At 33.3% G+C, this 27,210-nt stretch overlaps 1 long non-coding RNA gene across 3 annotated transcripts; it reads right to left on the reverse strand.

The window, feature by feature from the left end:
* Window positions 1-972: 972 nt before the first annotated feature.
* LOC149411186 (uncharacterized) lies at window positions 973-26,450 on the reverse strand. 3 transcript variants are annotated; one of them, XR_016304877.1, is made up of 4 exons: window positions 26,201-26,450; window positions 25,540-25,657; window positions 1,677-1,802; window positions 973-1,204 (listed from the first exon to the last, which is right to left on the reverse strand). It is a non-coding gene; the product is annotated as an uncharacterized LOC149411186 (long non-coding RNA). The 3 variants fall into 3 exon arrangements; XR_016304875.1 differs by having other exon boundaries at window positions 26,196-26,450; XR_016304876.1 differs by lacking the exons at window positions 973-1,204; window positions 1,677-1,802 and adding an exon at window positions 25,402-25,448 and having other exon boundaries at window positions 25,496-25,657; window positions 26,196-26,450.
* Window positions 26,451-27,210: the final 760 nt, after the last annotated feature.

Consider the following 27,210-nt stretch of genomic DNA (forward strand, 5'->3'; position numbering starts at 1 on the left):
TTTTGGGAATGTTATTCACCTTATATAATTGACAGCGGGAAGAAATTCAGGCCAGCCATCAATTGGCAGTTCTACAGTGACCAACCTGTGAGCCCTGGACTGCTTGCTGCCTACCGAGGCGGCCGGCCGCTATGGCCGGTTCCCCCACGTCGCACCCTGCCGTTAATCCACTGCGCCGCTACACGGGCCTACCATACCTACGCCCCGGCTCTGCACGGACTACGGATTACCATGGACTCCTCGGAATCGGGGTGCCTACCATGGTTTTGCCGATAAAAAATTAAGGTAAATATTCGGAATCAGATCAGGATTATATGAAATATTTTTAAATAAAACCTTCTGATTTACCTTAATTACTATAAAAGGAAACTGACTGCATTTGGGATATTTTTAATTTTAGCATTTTAATTTTTAATTACGTGAATCGAAAATTCACTTTCGTTGTATGGGATGACAGCTGGAATGATTTCTGTTGATGACATTTTCTCTGATTGGTATTCGATACGAGTAGCTAGAATTTGAATCATTTCAGAATGCAAATTCTAGTTAGGTACTGTTTTGGCCAAACTCGAAAAATAAAATATTTTTATGTTACTTAATAAATTAAATTAGAAATAATTTAGGTATTATTATAATTATTGTTTTATTAAACCTAAACTATAGTAACCCAACCTATAATAATCAAACCTAAACTAACCTAACCTAACCTAACCCATAATAATCCAATCTAACCTAACCTAACCTATATCCTAACCTAAACCAACACACCTAACTTAACCGATAATAATCCAACCTAACCTAACCTATAATAATCCAACCTTACCTAACCTAACGTATATCCTAATAATAATCGAACCTAACCTATAATAATCGAACCTAACCTACAATAATCCAACCTAACCTATAATAATCCAACCTAACCTAACCTAACCTATATCCTAATAATAATCCAACCTAACCTATAATAATCCAACCTAACCTAACCTAACCTATATCCTAATAATAATCCTACCTAACCTATAATAATCCAACCTAACCTAACCTAACCTATATCCTAATAATAATCCTACCTAACCTATAATAATCCAACCTAACCTAACCTAACCTATATCCTAATAATAATCCAACCTAACCTAACCTATATCCTAATAATAATCCAACCTAACCTAACCTAACCTATATCCTAATAATAATCCAACCTAACCTAACCTATATCCTAATAATAATCCAACCTAACCTATAATTGCATTGCTACACATTTCTTTAGACTGATTCGTGGATGGTTTGAAAACTCGGTCATCATGGAGAGCATTCATTTCTATGTTCCCGATGGTTATCTCCGTCACTCAGGACTAACTTGCCTGCAGGTCATGCCTGTGGGGAGAGCAATCTTGCTGTTGAACAGAATCAATTCGGATATCGACATGTTTGCCATCAATGAAGCTTCCTTTAAAAGGCAAGCTCTATTATCACTGATATAGTTAATATACACACTGTAAATATTGATCTTTTAATTCTTATTATAAAAATTATTTTAAAAACGCTTTGAAATGAAAAACTTTGTAATGTTTTTGAAATTAATAAACAAATTGAATTGAATTGAATTGAATTGAATAATAATCGAACCTAACCTACAATAATCCAACCTAACCTAACCTAACCTATAATAATCCAACCTAACCTATATCCTAATAATAATCCAACCTAACCTATAATAATCGAACCTAACCTACAATAATCCAACCTAACCTAACCTAACCTATAATAATCCAACCTAACCTATATCCTAATAATAATCCTACCTAACCTATAATAATCGAACCTAACCTATAATAATCCAACCTAACCTATAATAACCTATAATAACCTAACCTATAATAACCTCACCTTTTTTAATTTTTCTATTTTATAAAACATACCTAAATATCTTTATTTTATTTTTCGAGTTTGGCTAAAATAGTACCTACCTAGTATTTGCACATGGTAAAAAATATAGCCACTCGTATCAGGAAAACAAACAAAAGAAAATTTTATCAACAGAAACCATTCAAGCTGTCATCCCATACAACGAAAGTGAATTTTCGATTTACGTAATTAAAAATTAAAATGCTAAAATTAAAAATATCCCAAATGCAGTCAGAATCCTTTTATAGTAATTAAGGTAACTCAGAAGGTTTTATTTAAAAATATTTCATATAATCCTTGTCCAGCGATTCCGAATAATTACCAAAATTAACAAACACTGTTCACAACACAGGCTGGGGTCGGCGAACGCGTTGCGTCGTACTACTACAAGAATCCCCCTCAAGCAGCACAAGGTGGTGTGAATCCGATCCTGTTTGTTGATGGTCGTAGGAAGGGTTGGTGCCGGTGCCGGTGCCGTTGCATCTGTCTTGGGTTCAAGGGTGAGGTACGCTGGTTTGAGGAGGTCAATGGTCACTGTGACTTCTCTTTCTTTTGCTAGGATTGTGTACGTCCTTCCATGTTAGCGGACGACTTGATGAGGGCCACTGTACGGTTGTTGTTATGGACTCACACGTAAAAAAGATAAATTACAAACACTGTTCACAACACAGGCTAGGTAACCATGGTGGGCACCTCAATCCCGAGAAAATCCATGGTAATCGGTAGTCCGTGCAGAGCCGAGGCGTAGGTATGGCAAGTCCGTGTAGCCGCGCAGTGGAAAAAACGCCAAGGCGCAACGAGGGGGAACCGGCCACAGCGGCCGGCCGCCGCAGTAGATAGCAAACAGTCGCAGTGCTCACAACTTGGTCACTATAGAACTGCTAATTGATGAATGGTTTGAGTTCCTCACCGCTGCCGTTTACACAATATAATTTATAAGGTGAAAAACGTTCCCGAACATTCTAGTTGCTATGGCTATTAACATTTCCAAACAAACATCTTAGCATCGGCCGCTATGGCCGGTTCCTCCGCCTCGCGGCTTGCCGTTTCTCCACTGCGCCGCTACACGGACCTATCATATCTTCGCCACGGCTCTGCGTGGACTACGGATTACCATGGACTCCTCGGCATCGAGGTGCCCACCACTGTTACCATGAAACATACTCGGCTGGTTGAGCAACGCGTTCGCCGCCCCCAGCCTGTGTTAGTGGACTCTCACGTAAAAAAATAAATAACAAACACTGTTCACAACACAGGCTGGGGGCGGCGAACGCGTTGCTCAACATGGTAATCCGTAGTCCGCGTAGAGCCGAGGCGTAGGTATGGTAGGTCCGTGTAGCGGAAAAACGGCAGGGCGCAACGCGGGGGAACCACAATGCTCACATGTTCACTGTACAACTCCTTATTGATGACTGGCCTGAATTCCTTCCCGTTGTCGCTTATATAAGGTGAAGAACTAGTTGCTATGGTTATAAACATTTCCAAACAAACCCCTAGGCAACGGCCGCTATAAAAAATTTCGTTGAGTAGTTGTTAAAATAAACTGTTTTGGTGTTAAGAAGGTACCACTGTAAAAGCGGTGAACGTAACCGCAGAGGCACATAAAACAATAGAGCTACGGCAGAGCGTCACTCGGTGCATAATACGACAGTTTAGACTACAAGCTATTTCGGCATATTATTGTAGAGGCCGAATTTCAAACTCAGGGATTTGTTACGGTGTTTTAATGGCGAGGGCGACATTATACAATGGCAGATGGCACGGCGAACCGGTCGATGTATTCATGGCGGATATGAGGAGGCTGGATAAGCTAGCAGGTGTTTCGTCCGATGCTCTCCTGAAGAAGGCATTCATAATAGAACTGCCATCAATGGTATCACGCGAATTGCGCGCGCTGCCAAAAGTAGAGTCAGTGCAGTTATCAGCCATTGTGGACCGTGCTAGAGCTCTGATGGCAGAGCTCGTGGATCAGCCCGTCGTGGCGGTGGCTCAGGGTCGACAGATATTTGCTCCTTCTGAAGGAATAAATGTAAATTCAAGACGCGGCGTTGCCTCAAATGCGGTGGGCCACACAAGCCGAAATAGCTTGTAGTCTAAACTGTCTTGTGCACAGTAACGCTTTTGTGTAACGTTCTGCCGTCACATCACATTTTTTCTTTAACGTGTTTTTTTATTATTTTCATGCACCAAAGAACAATCATTTGTCTACGACCTGAGCGCTGCAGCACTGATGCATACCATGTCAAGGGCCTGTTCCTCTGGCCTTCTATGTTTCTATTATTCTGGCCCAGAACAAGACTTTTTTTTAAAAGCAAAGATCCTGCGACTACGGAAAACCCTGTAAAAGGATCTACGGAAGTCCAACTGACTACTTCATTGAGTAAAGATACAGAATTGAAAAACCCCAATGCAACAACAGAGAATGTGGCCACTCTTGCCCGAAGAGGAAAAAGAAGGGAAAACAGAGAGCAGGCAGTAAACATAGGAAGGCTTATAACACCAAAGAGACACTGGAAGAAAAGCTGGAGAAACTGCAGCCGTATATTGCGCTAGCTAATTTGCAGAATAGCAAAAGTTGGACGAAAGGTATAATTCTTACATTCAACATACCACGTTTTTTGACGAAATTTTGTTCACGGTTTGCATTTGGTATATGGGTAATTTGCTTCAGTACTGCAATATCAAATAAGTTTTCTTTCTTCTGCCAACGTTTGGGACAGCGTGACAGCATTCATCGATTACACATTTGCCCTGATGATGGACACTGTGACGCTGTCCGTAACGTTGGCTAAGGAAGGAGGTAGAGTAACACGGCATTATTCCCGTAACAAATTTCGAAAATACTTTTAGCCGTGAAAATATCATAATCACATCCATGGATATATTTTTCCTCTTTTGTTAAAAGTCAAGTGTGCGAAATTTCATCAAGAAGTATCAAAATTCTGCTTTGATTTGAAATCTCATGAACACAGCTATAGTTTTAATCAAATTGTTAACATGGCGAACTGAGCCGAACTCGTATGTTTTGTGTGAATTCTGCGTAAGAGTCCCAACTGCTCCCCGCTGTCTGAATCCAATGAAGCTATAGCATCTCCAAGTGGGGTATGTTGTGAGGCTGGGGAAAGGTTGGGGAGGAAATGAAAATGTGTTAGAGTGTTAGAGGAAGGATTAGATATACAATTTCTGTTGTGTTTTTCTCAACTCCCATCGTTTGTATTTTTTCAGATTGCCGAGCGTTCCCCGCGCATCGCGTGTAAGTGTGACGGCATGTCAGGGCTCGTGCAGCGTGCGCACGTGCGGGGCAGGGCACTACGGGGGCGCGGGGCCCTGTCGGCAGGCAGCCCAATACCTGGTCTTCGTGTCACCCAGCTCGGACTACTGTAGGAGGGACCCCGGCAATGGGAGTTTGGGCACCGCCGGAAGGTGAGGATTTTAATTACCCAACTAACTTGTTTTGGTAAATATCTAGATACCAGCCACACGGTTAATGGGAACATTTTATTATATGAAACACTTTGTATCAATTACATAACAACGAAAAACAACTACATATTTCATTAGGTTGATACATTAATCGGAAATGGAAAATAATTCTTTTTAATGGTTATTTCGCTCTATGGACTGAGTGCTGTAGAAATAAAATCCATGAGGCGTACATGTGTAAAACTATGAATGCTCGTGGAAATGATGGAGATTGCCAAAGAATAAAAGGCTGATGTAAGCGTAAAGAGTAAGATTATGATAGGGACGCTTAGATGGTTAGAATGGATATCCACACTTTTAGGGGAAAACTTTTTGGGGAAACTCAGTAAACGCCAAAGATGTTTTTATCATCCAAAAGAGGTGCCTATGAAAAATTACAAACTCTGATCACCGGGATTCATGTAGACCAATTTTTAAAAATTAATCGTAATTTATTTTATTTACATTATATACAATTATAAGTCTTTATAAAATCTGCTTTTTTTTTGGAACCTTCGTTTTGTGCTTTTTCATTTGTGGGACGTTATATTTTCCCTATGCAGCATCCAGCAGTAGTCGCCCATCATATTTGTATCCCATCGACCTTGATACCTTCTCTCCATTTCCTTGATATCTTGGTGAAACCTCTCACTTTGCTCTTCACTAACTGCACCAAGATTTTCCGGGAAGTAATCCAAATGGGAGTTCAAAAAATGGAGTTTTAAACTCATTGAGCATCCCAGATTTTTAAAATTGAACAACATATATTATTTTCTACGATATTTTCAAAGTCCGGGTCCTTCTGATTTCTTAGAAACTTCGTAACTACATCTTTAAAAGAATTCCATGCTGACCTCTCAACATCGTTCATCACATTTTCTAAGTTGTTATCTTTCATCAGCTTACGAATGTCAGGACCAACAAAAACTCCCTCCTTCAGTTCTGCTTCAGACAGACCAGGAAACTTGCTTGAAAGGTATTTAAATGTCTTGCCATCTTTTGGCAATGCCTTCACAAACTGCTTCATCATCCCAAGTTTGATATGGAGCGGTGGTAGAAGAACCTTTCTAGGATCAACCAAAGATTCAAAGTGCACGTTTTTCTCTCCGACCTTCAATGTTCTTTTCGGCCACACTTTTTGGTTCCAGTGTTTAGCTTTGGCACGACTATCCCATTCACAAAGAAAACATGGAAATTTTGTGTAACCACCTTGCTGTCCAAGTATCATAGAAATTACTTTAAGATCCCCACACACTGTCCACTCGAATTCCTTGTAATTTAATTTATCCAAGATCAATGCCAAGTTACCATAAGTTTCCTTCAAATGCACTGAGTGACCAACGGGTATTGATGCGTACCTATTCCCGTTGTGAAGTAAAACAGCTTTTATACTTTTTTTCGAGGAATCAATAAACAGTCTCCAATTTTCAGCTATATGTTAAACTTTGAACGTGGACATTAAACCATTAATATCGGAACAATAGACTAGCTCACCATCTTGAGAAAAATAAGGCTCAAAATGTTTTCTTATAACCAAGCAAAAGAAGTTCCAGGTGTCAATAAATTCTTCTCTTGCAGTCTGGATCCTAGTAATTCAGCAGATTCTTTTGGGAGTCCCAAATCTCGGATCAGGTCATTTAATTCAGCTTGAGAAAATTGTTGAGGTCCACTGGAGTCGCCTACTTGAAACTCATCATTAGAACTTTCTTCTGATTCACTTTCTGATGGCAAATCTTCCAGGCTTTGGGGTGCAGTCACCGCTGTGGTTTCGAGGCTCTCTCCAAATCATGGGAACACCAAAACAAAAAGATTTAATTTTACCTTTTGACCACATTCGAAGGCCTTCAACACACCCTGAACAAACTCCATTTGTCCTGGTCCCCTATCTTCACACCAAAATACGCAAAATATACTTTTTTAATAAAATCTGTAATATTTCTTTGTTGTTTTTTCACTACAAATTCACCACACATATAGCAAAAACTCTCAGAAGAATTTACACAACCTCTTGATGTCATTTTTGAAACGCACGTTACGAAAGTTGGAACAGAAATAAATTAATGAAAGGGCATAGAAGGGAGTGGGCACCTTGGGAATTCCGGCATTCTCTCATAATACTTACTATGGAAAATCCCAATATATATAATTCAAAGCTGACTAATTTTATCGTCATGAGTTACTAAATGTTTTGTTTCAGTCTATAAAACTAAATATTATCTTATAATAAGTTTTAAATAATAAAAAATATATATTTCGGCAATAAACCCCGTTTTGCGCCTTAAGATAGGCAATTCCACAGTATTTTGCGTTTTGCGGAAAAACCTTACGTAATGGAATTTTTTTGATAATTTTCGCGAATTCAGCAACCAAAAATACATGGGAATTACCTCTTATTTCAAAGAAAAAAAACGTTGCAGACCAGTGTTATTGTCTTATTTTTTATCTATAATATTTGGCTAATTTATATAGCGCCGTTTTCGTGAGATACAAACAATGATTACAGAATTTATTTGAATATCTAACTAGGGAGATTGAAATATTTCATAATATGATTATAATTATACTTAATTCATAGTTATGAAAATTTACTTAATAAGTAGGTACCTACCTATGTTTGTACTTAGATCAGATCAGTATTAGAATTGTGATTGTGAAATTACAGCCAGCTTCCACCATAACGCAAAATAAAAAAAATAAAAACGCTTATGCAAAGTAGCTGAGCCAGACATCATCAATACAAGAGTATCAAGAGCTACCAAGTTCAATTAAATTACATTCGACTACCACGTTCAATTAAATTACATTCGACTACCACGTTCAATTGAATTACATTCGATTACCACGTTAAATTAAATTACATTCGACTACCACGTTCAATTAAAATTTTCGAGAAACCATAAAATTGCACAAAATTTCAGTTGCCACAAGTTCAAAAAATTTAGACTTAGTACTAATGTACATTTATATAACCCATGTTTGCCATCAGATCTGGAAAAAATCATGCCAGTGATGATTCCAAGCACTGCGACTGTAGCCACCGATTGTGTTCTGCTGACTGCTGAAGATATAGGTCATGATTCTAACTTGTTAAAAATTTTCCAAGACTTAACAAATATCCAAACCTTGCCGTTGAAAACACCGCCATCTTTACTTGCAATGAAGAAGACCTTCACCAAGAGCAAACAGTTACTGACCAATCCTCGGCTAATATTACAAAAGTGCCTAACAAAGACCCACCTTCAATTGTTCCTTACGCCGAAGAAGATCTACACCTGGAGTCAACATCTGCAGTTTTTGTTCCCGACATTCTTCTCCATGACTATAATTCGGTTAATACATCAATAATATCTTCGAAGGAGGTCTCTCTTGTACCTTCCACTGATAAACCTGCAGCTTATAGTTATTGTATCAAACGAATGTGATTCAGTAGTTGGTTCAAATTTACCTGGTGACGACGCTTCTATTGAAAATGAAGACAATTAACCAAAACGAAACAGAAGATCGAAAAAATATGAAACCAAAGAAAGTATCGAAAGTATTTTGTACAGCAATGGCTGCACTTACCAGAATCGCAACGCTGTACTTTCTACTGCACTCTTGATTTTTTAAATTCTGAAGAACGTAATAATTGTGTAAAATCTCCTTATCAGCTGAAATATTTATGTCACGATTTTTTTTAAACATAGAAAGATCATTGAAATTGTATAAGTCCATTCGGCCAGGAAAGAGAGCTGGCGATCCAGTTGTTACCGATCTAAAAGCTATAAAATATACCCAAGGAAAATGATTTAACAAAGAAAGGCATCCTCAAAGCAACTGGAACCCAATACCGGAAAGAATTCCTAACACACAAGGCATCCAATTTAAAGATTAGCCAGCCCTGTATAGTGTATACGGAAAGGATTAAAATCAAGAAGGAAAAGTACCAGCATTTACAAGACTTAAAACAGACATTAGAAAAGGATTACCACTCCTTCTACGATAACCTTCCGCATAATTAAAATCATTAAAAATGCACCTAAATAGTCTCGTTATATAATAATTATTATTCTCCTTATTTATAATAAATTATTATAAGCAATACAAATTGAAAATATCTCCCAAGTAAGAATAAATGCCGCTGCAGATATGATATTTCTCGACGCCATTAAGTGAGAAATTTAGCACTAACAAAGCCTTTCCTACAAAAATAAAGTTGGTTGTTTACAGGTGAAAAAATATAATAAACAGTAATTGTTGATTGAGGTACTAGTACATATTGAATCATTTGGCGGGTTGGAAATAAGCCGACATAGCTCAGTGGTTTCAGATCACCAGACCGGACATCAGAAGGCACGGGTACAATTCCCGTTGACGGCATTTATTTTTACTCGGGAGATATTTTCAATTTGTATTAGTATTTCAGGCGACTAATTATTGCTTATAATTATGTTTTATCCTTTATGCAATGCATAAAACCTTGTCTTATAAATATTAGTTTATCATTTAAAAAAATTATTCTCATTTATATTTGCTAAAAATTACTTTGTTATTTATCATTATTTCTTGTATTAATTAAAATTTAATCTTAATTTCATACGTATTGGAATACATAATTTATTTTATTTACCTTTTCAGGTCTAGTTTTTATATTTTCCGACTTTAGGTCCGGGTTAAATCTTCCCCACAGGACAAACTAAACACTTCCACACACTTTTCCACAAATGATTATCCAGTCAATCCACATTATGCATTATATAAGCATACTAAATACAAAACAATTTATTTATTGAATATCAACGGTGTAAATATACCATATTCATGTCACAGAATAACAATTAATTGTGGCATTTGATCATAAAATGACGATATAAAGTATAAAATTAATACTAGAAAGAGATACAAGTACATACAAGATATTATCATCAAGTATGATTAGACTTACATTGTACTAATACAATGTAAGTCAATTACTAATAATGATTTAGATTGAGAAGATATGCTAGTAAAGCCTTGTTGTACCTAGCTTCTGTGCAGTTAAACAGATCCGCTACATCTGCATACCTATTACTGACTTCATGTATAATAGGTACAAGCGAGTGTTTGAAATGCTCACTCTTGGAATTGTGACAATCAAATAGAGTTTAAGAACGAGTAGCTCTAATGGGTTCACGAAATTCAATGAAGTTAAATGCTGTCTACACTACCATTTACAATTTTGAACACAAATATTCAGTCGGATATAATTCTTCGATCTGAGAGTTTTAGTAAATTAAATTTTTTTGTTAAGTAATTATAGTTTATACTTTCAATGGGAATACCGTGTCATAGAAATTTGTGTTGAATTTTTTCTATTGAATCTGAATGTATTTTATAATTGGGGGACCAGATCGAGGGGTTATATTCAATACAAGAACAACACGTCAACTCACCAGAGATCAAATGGGAAAATAATTCTCCGACTCCAGATATTTTCATATCAAAGGGTTCGGCTCGGTAGAACTCCTAAGTGGACCTATTACTGATCCTACAATATAAATATTTAAAAATTCTTTCATAATCTTATATGTTTTTAAAATGGCTGATTTTTGCATTTTTACATTCAAATTATTTGACATATCTATTACGCCTAAATTTTGAATGAGAGAGCTAAGCGCCCCTGAGGTGATATCTCACAAAAGCGGCGCTATACAAATTATCCAATATATAATAAATATTAATGCCAGTAGCCGAAATAACAAATAATGGTAATATTTGTACCTATAGTCTGAGAATGCCAAATTCTTAATCTCATTTCCTAAATCTGTGAATTTTCTTATTTTTTCAGATACAGATTTTTGAATATTACAGGAATTTAAAATAGCAACATCAATGATAAAAGTTTATTTGATTAAATGCTTCCTATAATTTTGATTATTAATGACTCTATCGTGAATGGCTAGCATAAATCCTTATTTTTCTGCGCTCAACTCTACAATACTCAACGATTTGTTTGACGAAAATTTGTCAACGTACGATTGGTTAAGATAATTGAAGTGTTTTGCGTGAATAATTTTATATGACCAGGAATCTGATAATTCCTGGTTGGGATTTATAAAAATGTTGACATTCTCGTCGTATAAATTTAAAGGTGAAAATTATTTTGTCAATTTCTGAACTATTAGCTTTTGTATGGAAAAAAGTTCTAAGCATTTCTACCTGATTGTGATTCAAAGAAGTTATTTTTACTATCTCTACCTCCTAAATTTCTAGGTAAATTAATTCGTTCTGTAAATGAATTTGGATGATGGCAATTAAAATTTGTTCGTGTAGTTCTAATTAATCGTTCTAAATTATCTAAATCTGTATTGGACCATTTAATTATGCCAAATGAGTACGTTAATAGAGGTATTGCCCAAGAATTTATTGATTTTACTAATTTTTTTCCAGATAGATTGCATTTTAAAATTTTTCTGATCCTAGTTTGAAATGTAAAAAAATGTAAATCATAGAATTACATTTCACACAAGGATCAAATTTCAAACTTTTATTTAACTTCAAAATTATTCATACTATTGATATTGTGCTTTTATGCTTTGTGTACTAAGTACTATTATATTTATCCTGTTATTCTTACATACTGAGACTAAATATAAAAGTCAATTAGGATATTACTGAGTAATTCATAAAATAAATATCGCAGTTCTGTATTTTTGTGTTTTATTTTGTGAATGTATAATTCCTATCTCGCAAATCTTCTGCTAATTGTTCATAAAACTGTTCGCAGAAAATTATGTATCTGTTGTAAAATATGTATCTCTATTCTCAATTTTTATGTAAACTACCTAACTCCGATTTGAAATAGAAAGCCTTACTTACAAATATTAAATGATTAAAAATAAATTTCGAAATATATTAAAACAATGACCCGTCTTTCACTTTTTTCACCTCGAGGTTTTTTGTACCTCCTGTAAAATTTGACATTTGGTGGTTACGCATTCTACGAATTAATGCGACGATATGTTCTGCTTATGGCCAGCAGATAATCCAGGGGAAAGGCATAAAACTAACAATAAGTCACTCTCAAGTTCCTGGGGTCCCAAATTTGATCAGTCCATGTAGTCAGGTATTATTATTATTATTTAAAATCAAGTGAAAATAACATCAAACCGGGTTCCAGGTTCACATTGACTTTGTGTACGCATCAGATCTTTACAAATGTACATTTTATCTATGCTGTCTGGGTCGTCACTAATATACAAACCTTTATTAAGGTCAGAAGACATCACTCCCACATGAAATACTGACGGCAATTCCAGAGGATAGGCGTCCACAGGCTGTGCGAGAAATGGCTGAACCTGGTATGGACGGATACCGCTAAAGTAGCCCAGTATAGGGGCAGAGTATGATGTTTAATGTCCCGCACTAATCTGGTCATTTTCTCTCTTTAAGATGACCCAATGAGATAGCCAGACACGGAAGCTCCTGTCGATGAGAATTCATATTTTGCCTGTGTATTTGAGGCATATCTGAACAAGCACCGCCTGATCTATGCGGGACAGATGAAAGGGCTCCTCGCAGAGAGAACACCCTTGGAGCAGAGTTTCCAACCTCCCGAAAACTCCAATAAACATGTCCAGGAGGAAATTAAGAAACTACCGTTTGCCAAATTAAACACCAACACCAGTACATGCTGCAATGGCTATCAAGAAAATGTCTTCAGGTAATCATAATGTTGTTCCTATTGAAGAGGTAAACCAATAAAAGAGCGTTGCGGGCATGTCAGTGTGACCGATGTAAGTCCAATTTTCCCTTACTTCTTGTGTATTTGATCAAAACTTTTTATAGAGTAAAGAAGAACATAGGAATGCCTTCTATTATCCCCCTCTCCATACCATCTCTTCTAAGTCTAATTTGAACTCAAATATTCCATAATTATGAAATTTGTCAATTTAAACAAAATAATAATAAATTCACTTTTCCTCTTTCCATAATCTGAAATCATGCCCTTGAAAGGTGAAAACCAGAAACATTGAAGAAAAAAAACATTTAAAGCTGATTATAAAATAAAGCTAAGTGCAAAATTATAAAGTAAAAACAAATAAAAATGTTTATGGGCTCAAGAACAAATATAAAATACAACGTGGAATTCAAGAGAGGAGTCTTTCAGTCATAATATTGAGATGTGGATAGATTCGTCAAAATCATTTATCACGCTTTAGATAAGTCTTTGAAGTACATTGGTATATTTGTTGATCTCCAAAATCTTTCGACAGCATATCTCATGTCAAACTAATACAATGTGGGTTTTAATGGTAGAGCATTAAATTGGCTCAAAAGATATCAAGTTGTAAAAAGTGATTTTGGAATACCACAAGGCACTGTATTGGTGCAATACTTTTCATATTGTATGTTAACGATATTTTTAAACAAAACGTCAATGGAATCATTATTTCTTACGCGGATGACACTGTCATTATAGTAAAGGGTCAGGACTGGAATATTGTAAAGGAAAACTAAAAAAAATAAATGCAAATCCTAAAATACTCCTTTGATTCAAACCTTCTATCAATTAATGTCCAAAAAACTATTTATATTCCCTTCTCAATAAATAAACATAAAACTTACCTAAAATATTGAAATTATTATACACAATAAAAAAATGTTACAAAACTATCTGTAATAGCTAAGACGCAGATATTGAAACGCTTTTTCTATAAATTTATCTATCCTTCTACAACTCACTTGCTATAACTTTCTAAACTGTAGTTGGTACATATTGTTTTCTCTTTACTTTTTATAATAACTAAAAACAAATAAAAAACAAAAAAACGTTTTTGCTTATTCTACTTATGTATTTTATACTTTGGGTACTTTTTTTTTTTTTTTTTTTTTATTTGGGAAAATCAACAGATTATTTACACATATAAGAATAAACTAAATAATAAAGATAAAATCCAATAACAGATTTTCACTTAAAATTATAATAATAATAAAAAATATTAAAACAAGAAACTAAGGGTTCTGTACCCGTGGCCTGAGAAATTTACAAAAAATACAAAATTGTAAATAATAAATAAAAAATAATAACAGATCTAGGAACACAAATAAATTAAAATTTAAAGTTAACTGATATACTAATATAGGTACTAATAACCAGCTAAATTTCAAAAATTTAAATTTAACTGATATACTAATAACCAACTAAAATTCAAAACAAAATGTATTGTAAAATTTCAACACAGCAGCAATCAATAAAAGCACTACACAATAGCAATAATAACAATATAATAAATGTATACCTACAACTAAATTGAACACATGAGTATAAATTGGAAAGTAAGTAACTGGAAAGGATTCAAAGCAATAACATGATAACTTCAAGTAGAATATTTAAAATTATTTAATGTAAGTTATTACATATCTTTTAAAGGTTCCTAAATTACTTGAGAATATGTCTATATCATTAAAATTCTTATTAAATATACTACAGGCTCTGAATATAAACGCATTTTGTCTTATATTAGTAGAACATTTATGGAGATGAAAAAGTGATTTTTCTCTAGTTCTAACGCTCGGGACTCTAAAATTAATTTCAGACAGAAGGGGAGAACAATCAATAAAGCCATTGATAATTTTATGGAGATATATTATATCTGCGGAGTCTCTTCTAGTTTTTAATGGCTTAAGTCCATAAAGGTCCATCGAGCTGTTTACGTCAAGGTTTGAATTTAGTTTGAAATTTAAATGATGGACAAATTTTCTTTGGATGGCTTCAATGCGATTTATGTAAATATTATATTGAGGATTCCATATGGGAGAAGCGAATTCAAGATGACTGCGAACATAAGAAAAATACAATATTTTAAGTGTTATGATATTATTAAATTCTTTTCCAATACGGAATAAGAATCCTAGCATTCTAAGGGCTTTCTTAACAATCATATATTAATCAATCTATTCAGAAGATCATCCCATCTCCGAGTGTAAATCCCTGGAACTGCCACCCAAATGCGCTAACTGCAACTCAGCTAACAAGAAGAAAGAAATAAACTCCTTGAACAGTAAAATGAATGAAGTAGACCACCGAACAAACAGCGAAACATGTAAGTTCCGATCTTACATGCTTAAATTAGCCAAAGAAAGAATTAACTACGACATTGAATAAAAATCTTAAAAATAATTTTGTAAAATACAACCGAAAATGCATTAAATGGATGATTTCTTAAGTAACGAATTAGAGTTAAATATTAAAATTCAAGAATACGAATGTATATGTACCGATTCGTGTAACAAAATTATTTCTAAAAACTTCAATGATATAATTATTATGCACATAAACATCCGTAGCGCTCAAAAAAATTTAGATGAATTAATTCTAAAAATAAATAATTTAATTAAAAAACCGGACTTTATAGTGTTATCCGAAACATTTACGAACGCTGAATCACCGTCTTATCACTTACCTGAGTACAACTATATTTCTACCAAAGTAGACATCAATAAAAATTCGGGAATAATAATATTTGCAAGCAATAAATTTAGTATTGTTAACATAATAGAACACCCAATACATTTAGTAAACTGCATCGAAGTACATTTCAAACTCGGCAAATCAATATACTATCTAATAGCTATCTATAGAACGCATGGCTCGAGTATTATTACGTTTATAAATGACCTCAAAAACATATTATTAAAATTAAAAAATAAGCTTTGCTTCGTCGTAGGAGATTTCAACGTTAATATTAATGAAAAAATAGAAAATAATAACAAAAATGAATACATCAATTGTATGACTGAACAAAATTTTATATCTTGCATAAATAAAAATACTAGGGAAATAAAAGAACATACTCCATCTTGTTTAGACCACATTTGGACAAATGTAAACATTAAAGATCTTCACAAAATAAAATCAATTGTTTGGAAAACTAACATAACTGATCATCACTCATGCTTACTTCTGTATAATAATAATATTAAACATAAAAAACATAATTTAATAACCAAAAAATCAACAATAGATATGACTATTCTCTCTGAAAAATTAAAAAAGGAAGATTGGAATAATGTTTTAAACAGTGATGATACTGAAATTTGTTCAACTAACTTCGAAAATATTATGTCACAACACATTAAAAATTCGACAACTGAGATAACAACACACATAAAATCAAAATTAAGATGTTTAAAGCCTTGGATTACCAAAGGACTTATTATATCTATCAGAAATAAAGAAAAACTTTACAAAATAACTTTAAAAAATCCCCAAGATGAAAAAACATATATTTTCTATAAAAAATATAAAAATAAATTAACATCTTATATTAAAAAAAGTAAAGAAGAGTATTTTAAAAATAAAATATCATCTTCAGAAAATAACCATAAACAAATGTGGAAAACTGTTAATTTCGCCATAGAAAATACAAAAAAAACACAAAACATTAAGTACATTGAACATGATAAAAAAATTATAGATGCCAATATACAGCCTAAACAATGTGCAAACATATTTAATTCCTTCTTTGCAAATGTTGGGAAAAATCTTGCGAAAAATATTCACAAGCCTTCAAACCAAGAAAACCATAAAAATAAAAATATACAGAAACGTAATATACTTTCAATGTTTGAAACAACAACAGAATGTGAAATTTCGAAAATAATAGAAAATATGAAAGGAGGTTCGTCTCCCGGCTTTGATTCTATTACAACACACATGTTAAAAACTATGAAACCTCACTTAATAAAACCTATCACTCATTTAATAAACTTAAGTTTAACAACTGGAATTTTTCCAATGAACTACAAAACCACAATAATCTCACCTATTTACAAATCTGGAGATCCACATCAAGCAACGAATTATCGCCCAATATGTCTTATTTCTAATATAGGAAAGATCTTTGAAAAAATAGTAAAAAAACAATTGGTAAATTTTCTAGATATTAATAAAATATTACACAAAAACCAGTTTGGCTTTATAAAATCTCTCAGCACACAAGATGCTATTGCTAACGTAACTTCATACATTTACGAATCATTAGATAAAAGTAAAAAATGTGCGGGTATATTTATTGACCTTAGAAAGGCATTCGATAGCATATCCCATGAGATGCTATTAAAAAAATTGAATAATATCGGCATAAAAGGCAACGCGATTAAATGGATCACCGACTACTTAAAAAACCGTCCTCAAGTAGTAAAAATCAATCGTGTTAATAGTGATCAAGAGATTACAAGCTTTGGAATCCCCCAAGGTACAGTGCTTGGACCAATTCTATTTACTATATATGTAAACGATATTTTTTTTCAACCTTTACATGGTCAAATTACGTCATACGCTGATGATACAGTATTAATAATAAGTGATAAGACTTGGGAAAAAGTAGAGTTAAAGGCCACAGAAGACATCAACACGCTCAAGAATTTTTTCGACACTAATTTACTGTCACTTAATAATGAAAAGACATTTGTAATTCCATTTGCAATCCATACAAATGATACTCCTAAAAATTTTAATATTGTCATACATAATAATACTAAAATTCACAGCCAAAACTATTGCAAATCAAACTGTACAGTACTAAAAACAACAAATAAAATTAAATATCTAGGAGTAATTATTGATAAAAATCTGAAATGGAAGGAACAAATATGTCAAGTAGTAAACAAAATTAGAAAATTAATATATATATTTCTAAGAATTAGAAACTTTCTGTCGATAAAAAATCTATATATAATTTACTATGCCTTAGTTCAATCCACTTTACAATACGCTATTATTAGTTGGGGATCCGCGTATAAATGTAACCTTCTTCCAATTGAAATTATACAAAGAACAATTATTAAAATTATATTAAAAAAACCCTTTGACTACCCAACAGAACGCCTGTTTGAAGAATTTCAAGTACCTACATTTAAAGACCTATATATTAAAAACTCACTAATCCAAATTATAAAAGAAAAAGATAAATATCAATTTTTAAATGAAAACAGAACGCGACTTAGACATGTTTTTCTATGCCCAAAACTAAATACGTCTTTTGCACAACATCACTATACTTACCAGGGAAGAACCTTTTTCAATCGTCTACCAGAAGAAATCAGAAGCATTAATGATAAAACCCGAATACTGCTCTCTGTCAAGAGACACTTTAAAAATATTCTGAAAAAAAAACTACTGCCACTTAATTAATTTCACAAATATCCTTAGTTTTCCATAACTTCTTTTTTTAAATTTATTATATTAATATATTATCCTTCACTACTATCAAAAAAAAATACTACAGCAAACATACATTTATGTACAATGAATTATTTAAGTACTAACTAACAACAACATTTATGTACACTCCCCTTCCATACACAAGCAAATGCTTTCAATGGAAGAGTAGTAAAAAAACCCAAGATGTAAAATTAATTATGTACCATGTAAACATATTATTAAAAATAAAAAATAATTACAAAAAAAAAAAAAAAAAATATCAATATGAGCCTCAAATGTAAGTTTACTGTCAAGTATAACACCTAGATCACGAATTTGTGTAACTTTTTTGAGTAGTTGGCCAGCTATATGATAATTATGGTCAAACTTAATTTTATTTCTAGTGAAGGTAATTACATAACATTTAGAAGTGTTCATGTTGAGACGATTGCGGATACAATAATCATTAAGCCTATACAGATCTTCTTGTAGTTTAAAGCAGTCAATTATAGAATTAATAGGCAGGAATATTTTCATATCATCAGCGAAAAGTAGAACATTTGCATAATTAAAGCATTTTATAATGTCGTTGATGAAAATTGTAAACAGTAACGGTAAGAACCTGGGAAGGTGAGATCCTTGGGGCACACCTGAGGGTATATTTACAATCTCAGAGATGAAGCCATTTATTGTTACTCCCTGAGTGCGCCCATTAAGATAGGAGACTAACCATCTATATAAATCCCCATGAATTCCCAAAGCTAGTAATTTGGACAAAAGAAGACTGTGGTCAATTTTATCAAACGCTTTTGAGAAGTCTGTATAGATTACGTCAACTTGGATTTGATCATCCATTGATTTAGTAATATTTTCAATGAAAATGGCAAGATTAGATACAACCGATTTTTTTTTCATAAAGCCATGTTGGTTCACGAGTATTACAGACTCGATGCAGTTATATAGTTGTTCATGAACAATTTTTTCAAAAATTTTACTAAAGATTGGTAATTTAGATATCGGTCGATAGTTCTGGACATCATTTTTAGCCCCAGACTTAAAAACAGGTGTGATGAGAGCACTCTTCCAACGATCAGGAAAGATACCTTCTTTCAATGAGGATTGAAAGAGCAATAATAGGGGCTTCGAGATTACCTTGCTACACATTTTGATAAAGAAAGCCGGAATTTTATCACTACCCGCACCCAGTGAGCTAGAAATAGTATCGATTATTTTTTCTATTTTTTGTTTTGAAACTGATACCGAGGAGATATTAACTTGATTGTCAAAATGATAGTTGGTAGAGTGTACATCGGAAATAGTGTTGTAATTAAAGGTGGAGACGAAATGCTGTGAGAACAGGTTACATATTGCGAAAGGATTTTCAGCAGTCACTTCGCCCAGTTTCATAACATGAGGCAAACCAGAATTATTTCTTTTTCCTTTAACATAAGACCAAAAGTTTTTAGGGTCACGAGATATATTAAGTTCAGCGTTTGTTATAAATTGTTTAAGACATTCTCTAGACAATTTCTTTTGCCTTGATCGAAGGATACAGAATTCATGGTAGTCTAAAGGATTGGACCACCTTTTCCACATTTTAAACACTTTATATTTTTCCTTAGTCAGTTTTATTAGGGCTGGACTAAACCAATAGGGATAAGAATTATTAATATGATCTTCCTTTGACGGGACCTTTAATCGAATGATTTCATATAAAATTGTATAAAAGCGGTCAATAGCAGTATTGGTTGATAGGTTTAAAAATTCTGCATCCCAATCAATACTACTAAGGACGTTATTTATTGTTTCATAGTTAGCTTTCCTAAAAAGATTAATTGTTCGTTTGTTGTCCACCATAGGAGTTTCCAGAGATATGTTAATGTCAACAAGAATGCTTTTCTGATGTTTACATTCAGGGATGAGATACTGGTCAGTATTTGATACAATTACAGGGATCGAGCTAAAAACAAGGTCTAGGTATGTATGATTATTATTTGGAAAGGTGCAGTACTGTGATAGATCAGTAAATGAAAGGGTGTCAGATAGTTTGGAAATAATTTCAGATTTAGAGCCATTCGTAATTTGCATATTATTACCATTACTTAAAGACCAGTTAATTTGAGGTAAGTTGAAATCACCCGATATGACAAAATGATCATCGTGATGTAGTCCTCGAAGTTCACATAATTTATCCATGAATTCATTTATATTTTGTGAGTGATTGACTCCTGGAGGTATGTAAACACAGCATAAATGAATTTTTATGAAATTATTAATCGTAACAGTCACCCAGATGTCTTCAGCATTCGTGTTAAAATCCTTACGTTCATGAGCTATGAAACTACTTGAAAATATAGTAAACGTTTTTATATTACCCACACTCAGGCAGTGCCTTCGTGGGTTTTCATTTCTTGTTTATACTATTTGTTATTATATGTTATGTTTTTATATACTGTTTTTTTTATTATGTATTATATGTGTAAAGAAATGATGATAAATAAAGTTTTAAAAAAATTCTCTTGTACCATTTTAAACCAAACTACTGAAATAAAGTACCTTTGTGTAATTAAAGACCAACATATGAAATATAACAAAGACGTATGTGAACTTGTTAAGCGTGTTAAAATTTTTTAATAACTACGAATTTTTGTGAATGCACCGGTTCTTATTGCCCTATTCTTATTTTTGATTCAAGTTTTTACATTGTATTTGAAATTTTATGTGAATCACATTGTCTTATATTTTCTAGAAGAGTTTAGAGTTTAGACTCCATCGTTATGGCTATCATGTTTTGTCGAATTGAAGGAAGATAGTGATTTATTAATTTTGAAGTATAAATATTTGACAACCAACATTCCATGAGAATAATTATATATTCCATGAGAATAAGTCTATATTTAGGTGGTTAAGCTTTATCTGGAGTTCATTAAAGTTTTTATTAATTGACCTTATATTTTGGTGCATAATAGTAGTGTTTTTTACCTCTGCTATAAGATATTTGCAAATTTTGACATCTGATGTAGTAAGAGGGTTGATTTGATCACCTTGTTCTTCATATACAAGATTAATGTTAATAGACATTTTATAATTTATACTACACAAAAAAATGTTTATTTCCCTTGAATGAGAGCTCCACTAATCCGTGGCTATCACTGAGGGTTTCAACCTTTTATTGAAAGTGTAGGAGGTTATTATTGTTACAGTGCGAAAATAAGCATATAAGATATGTTTCACCAATATTGGGGGAATCGGCCCAGTGAATGACCGGTAAGAGTGGGGCTCTCAATCAAAGAAACTAATCCATTTATTAAGGTCAACCGAATGTTTAATGTAGTGTATTTGCCAGTCACCTTCATTTTTCCTAATCATTATTTTGGCACGATTAAGTGAATCAGATACTCGAGTCGAGCCATGTCATGTGAATGAGGCAAGTAGTGTGTGCCAAGACCGAGTTGTTTGGCGGTCCGTCCTCTCTGCCTGCCCCTGCGAGAAACGGCGTCATGGTTAGTTAGTTAGTTAGTTATTTTACAGTCTTTGTACCAGACATATTTGAAGCCCATTTCTTTTGCCTTTGTTTTAGACCTCCAAAGAAGATCTTTGAAATACGGAAATATTAAATGTTAAATATAAAATATTAAATATCAAAATTAAATTAAATATTAATGCAAACACACTGCAGTTTCATTGGACCTCGTACTTTCAATCTTTTACCGAAAAATATTCAAGTGATTACTAAACATCCTCAATATTTAAAAGAATTAAAATTATGGCTTTTCGATCCAGCAGTTGAAACTTTTTTTATTTAATTTGTATCAATTTATGTTTCTCATAAAATATTCACCATATATTACACTAAACACTTATAACTTCACTATACACTATTATAAACACTTTTTATACAAACCGCTTAGACAAAATGTAATCTTGTTTATATTATAATTATTGTTTATTTCTAGGTACAACAAAATAATAATTTAAATATATTACCCACGCACAGGCTGCGCCTTAGTGGGTTCCCATTATTCGTATTGATTTATATAATATTGTATGTAATTAATGTAAAAATTGGGAAAAATAAAGGAAATTAAAAATAAAAAAAAATTAAGGCGATGCACTACGTCGTGTAATATTTTCAATTTAGCCGCTACCAATAACAACCCTTACGTAGATGGCGATAAGGTTTAAATTCTCGCTCAACACCATCCGCCTGTTTTGATTTTTGCAAGAAAAAAACATGGCCAAAAAGTGCCTTTTTGCCACATTATACAATAAAATCATAACCAAAAATGGGTTCGTAAGTAGGATATTTTGAACTTTAAAGCAGTTTTCATAGGCCTTATACATTATTTTTTTCTGGGCTTATATAAATATCTAAAAACTACTTGATTATTTCAAAGGCCAAGATGTATTCTACTCGCAGTATTTAATTGAAGCATCTGAAACATTTCTAGGCGACCAAATTTTCAAACCAAAAACACATGATTTTGCATTACTACGTATGGCATCGCCTTAAGAAATATCCTTAAGTTAGATAATTTAAAAAAAGTATATTACGCGCTAGTCCTGTCATAAATTCAGTATGCAATTATTGGATGGGGAGGTGCATGTGAAAAATTATTAACTCTGTAAAGGTGGTAAAATTTAATTATTAAAGTTATTTTGAAAAAACATATACATTCCCTTCAGCAAACGGTTCCATGATAAATCAATGACAATTCAACACACTTTTAAAAAGTTATATAAAGTCATTAGAAACGATGAAAATGATTTTTTTTAACCTAACCTATCCTAAGCCAGTTAATAAAGTTTTTGTTTCATCACTTTCCATGACTTTATATAACTTTTGAAAGATGTGATGAATTATGATTTTGATGATTTATCCGGTCACCGTTAGCGGAATATAAGATGTTGATAATTAATTGTAATCAATTTCTAGTGTATATAAATAAAACAAAAATAAATTTTAATAGATTTTTTATTAAAGTAATAAAGTAATTAAATATAGAATCGCATTTGCACTAGGTTTTAACATATTAAGAGATTTGAATACAACTCTTCCATGGAATTTACAGGAGTGGTAGCATTGGGTTAATGGATCACAATCCTCTAGTTTTTTTTTCTTCAAATTCAAAAAAATGTTTATTGCACAAAAAGAGTACAAAGGGTATAGCTTATAGGTTACATCCTATTTCTTCCAGCTAACCCAACAAATACACATTATATTACATTACATAATCCAACAATTAGATGTTAACAAATGTATGTAAATAAAAAATAAAAAAAACAGAGGTATTTAATTTATGTAAGGTATTCATTTAAGGTGTAGTGACATTTGTTTAAAAGAAATTTTGTTAGTGTTGATTTAAATTTAAGTAAGTCGGTTATTTGTTTGATGCTGCGTGGTAGGTTGTTATATACTTTAATGGTCATGTAGTGTGGTCTTTTTTTGAAATGTAGTTTTGTTTGCTTTTGGGATTTATAAGTTTGCTGTGAACCTTGTAGCGTGTTTATGTGTTGGGTATTTTTGTGGGAACTTTTCTGGAGATGATCGAACTAACAGGCATAACTCCATTATATATATGTCCGTCACTGTCAGAAGATTGAGATTTTTTTTAATTGGTCTACATGAATCCCGGTGAACAGAGTTTGTAATTTTTCGTGGGCACCTCTTTTGGATGATAAAAACATCTTTGGCGTTTACTGAGTTTCCCAAAAAAACTATTCCGTATTTTATCATTGAATATACGTATCCATAGTATGCGGTGATTACTGACTCGATGTTTAAGATATTTTGAAGGGTGCTTGCGTATTATTATTTTGGGCATGATATGATTATTTGTTTTCCGTAAACCATTTATTCTTATTTTTAGTTGGTATAATTTTACATCTTTCTGGATCTTGTTGCTTATTTCTTCAGCTTTTGTTGTTTTCTTTGTAGATGCTGTGTAATTATATTGACGCGTGATAGCTATTTCGCCCTCTGAAGGCATTATAAACCTGTTGGATAAAATGGAGTTTTAAAAATTAAACTTGATAACAATCTACATAAGTACATAAAAAATAAAAATAAATTTCGTACCTTTTATACTCGAAATGAAAATTTCAAAGATTGTTTTTATTAGTGCCAGGAGTATTTATGCATTATTTCTGCATGGGAATTAGGGACGCAGTCAAATCAAAGACGATTTTTAATAGCCATAGCAACTAGAATTTTTGGGAATGTTCTTCACCTTATATAATTGACAGCGGGAAGAAATTCAGGCCAGCCATCAATTGGCAGTTCTACAGTGACCAACCTGTGAGCCCTGGACTGCTTGCTGCCTACCGAGGCGGCCGGCCGCTATGGCCGGTTCCCCCACGTCGCACCCTGCCGTTAATCCACTGCGCCGCTACACGGGCCTACCATACCTACGCCCCGGCTCTGCACGGACTACGGATTACCATGGACTCCTCGGAATCGGGGTGCCTACCATGGTTTTGCCGATAAAAAATTAAGGTAAATATTCGGAATCACTGGACAAGGATTATATGAAATATTTTTAAATAAAACCTTCTGATTTACCTTAATTACTATAAAAGGAAACTGACTGCATTTGGGATATTTTTAATTTTAGCATTTTAATTTTTAATTACGTGAATCGAAAATTCACTTTCGTTGTATGGGATGACAGCTGGAATGATTTCTGTTGATGAGATTTTCTCTGATTGGTATTCGATACGAGTAGCTAGAATTTGAATCATTTCAGAATGCAAATTCTAGTTAGGTACTGTTTTGGCCAAACTCGAAAAATAAAATATTTTTATGTTACTTAATAAATTAAATTAGAAATAATTTAGGTATTATTATAATTATTGTTTTATTAAACCTAAACTATAGTAACCCAACCTATAATAATCAAACCTAAACTAACCTAACCTAACCCATAATAATCCAATCTAACCTAACCTAACCTATATCCTAACCTAAACCAACACACCTAACTTAACCGATAATAATCCAACCTAACCTAACCTATAATAATCCAACCTTACCTAACCTAACGTATATCCTAATAATAATCGAACCTAACCTATAATAATCGAACCTAACCTACAATAATCCAACCTAACCTATAATAATCCAACCTAACCTAACCTATATCCTAATAATAATCCAACCTAACCTATAATAATCCAACCTAACCTAACCTTACCTATATCCTAATAATAATCCTACCTAACCTATAATAATCCAACCTAACCTAACCTAACCTATATCCTAATAATAATCCTACCTAACCTATAATAATCCAACCTAACCTAACATAACCTATATCCTAATAATAATCCAACCTAACCTAACCTAACCTATATCCTAATAATAATCCAACCTAACCTAACCTAACCTATATCCTAATAATAATCCAACCTAACCTATAATAATCCAACCTAACCTAACCTTACCTATATCCTCATAATAATCCTACCTAACCTATAATAATCCAACCTAACCTAACCTAACCTAACCTATATCCTAATAATAATCCTACCTAACCTATAATAATCCAACCTAACCTAACATAACCTATATCCTAATAATAATCCAACCTAACCTAACCTAACCTATATCCTAATAATAATCCAACCTAACCTAACCTAACCTATATCCTAATAATAATCCAACCTAACCTAACCTAACCTATATCCTAATAATAATCCAACCTAACCTAACCTATATCCTAATAATAATCCAACCTAACCTATAATAATCGAACCTAACCTACAATAATCCAACCTAACCTAACCTAACCTATAATAATCCAACCTAACCTATATCCTAATAATAATCCTACCTAACCTATAATAATCGAACCTAACCTATAATAATCGAACCTAACCTATAATAATCCAACCTAACCTATAATAACCTCACCTTTTTTAATTTTTCTATTTTATAAAACATACCTAAATATCTTTATTTTATTTTTCGAGTTCGGCTAAAATAGTACCTACCTAGTATTTGCACATGGTAAAAAATATAGCCACTCGTATCAGGAAAAGAAACAAAAGAAAATTTTATCAACAGAAACCATTCAAGCTGTCATCCCATACAACGAAAGTGAATTATCGATTTACGTAATTAAAAATTAAAATGCTAAAATTAAAAATATCCCAAATGCAGTCAGATTCCTTTTAAAGTAATTAAGGTAACTCAGAAGGTTTTATTAAAAAATATTTCATATAATCCTTGTCCAGCGATTCCGAATAATTACCAAAATTAACAAACACTGTTCACAACACAGGCTGGGGTCGGCGAACGCGTTGCGTCGTACTACTACAGGAATCTCCCTCAAGCAGCACAAGGTGGTGTGAATCCGATCCCGTTTGTTGATGGTCGTAGGAAGGGTTGGTGCCGGTGCCGGTGCCGTTGCATCTGTCTTGGGTTCAAGGGTGAGGTACGCTGGTTTGAGGAGGTCAATGGTCACTGTGACTTCTCTTTCTTTTGCTAGGATTGTGTACGTCCTTCCATGTCAGCGGACGACTTGATGAGGGCCACTGTACGGTTGTTGTTATGGACTCACACGTAAAAAAGATAAATTACAAACACTGTTCACAACACAGGCTAGGTAACCATGGTGGGCACCTCGATCCCGAGAAAATCCATGGTAATCGGTAGTCCGTGCAGAGCCGAGGCGTAG

Source organism: Hesperophylax consimilis, chromosome 26 (assembly GCF_061612785.1).
Source record: "Hesperophylax consimilis isolate HC1 chromosome 26, BYU_Hcon_1.0, whole genome shotgun sequence".
Lineage (NCBI taxonomy): Eukaryota > Metazoa > Arthropoda > Insecta > Trichoptera > Limnephilidae > Hesperophylax > Hesperophylax consimilis.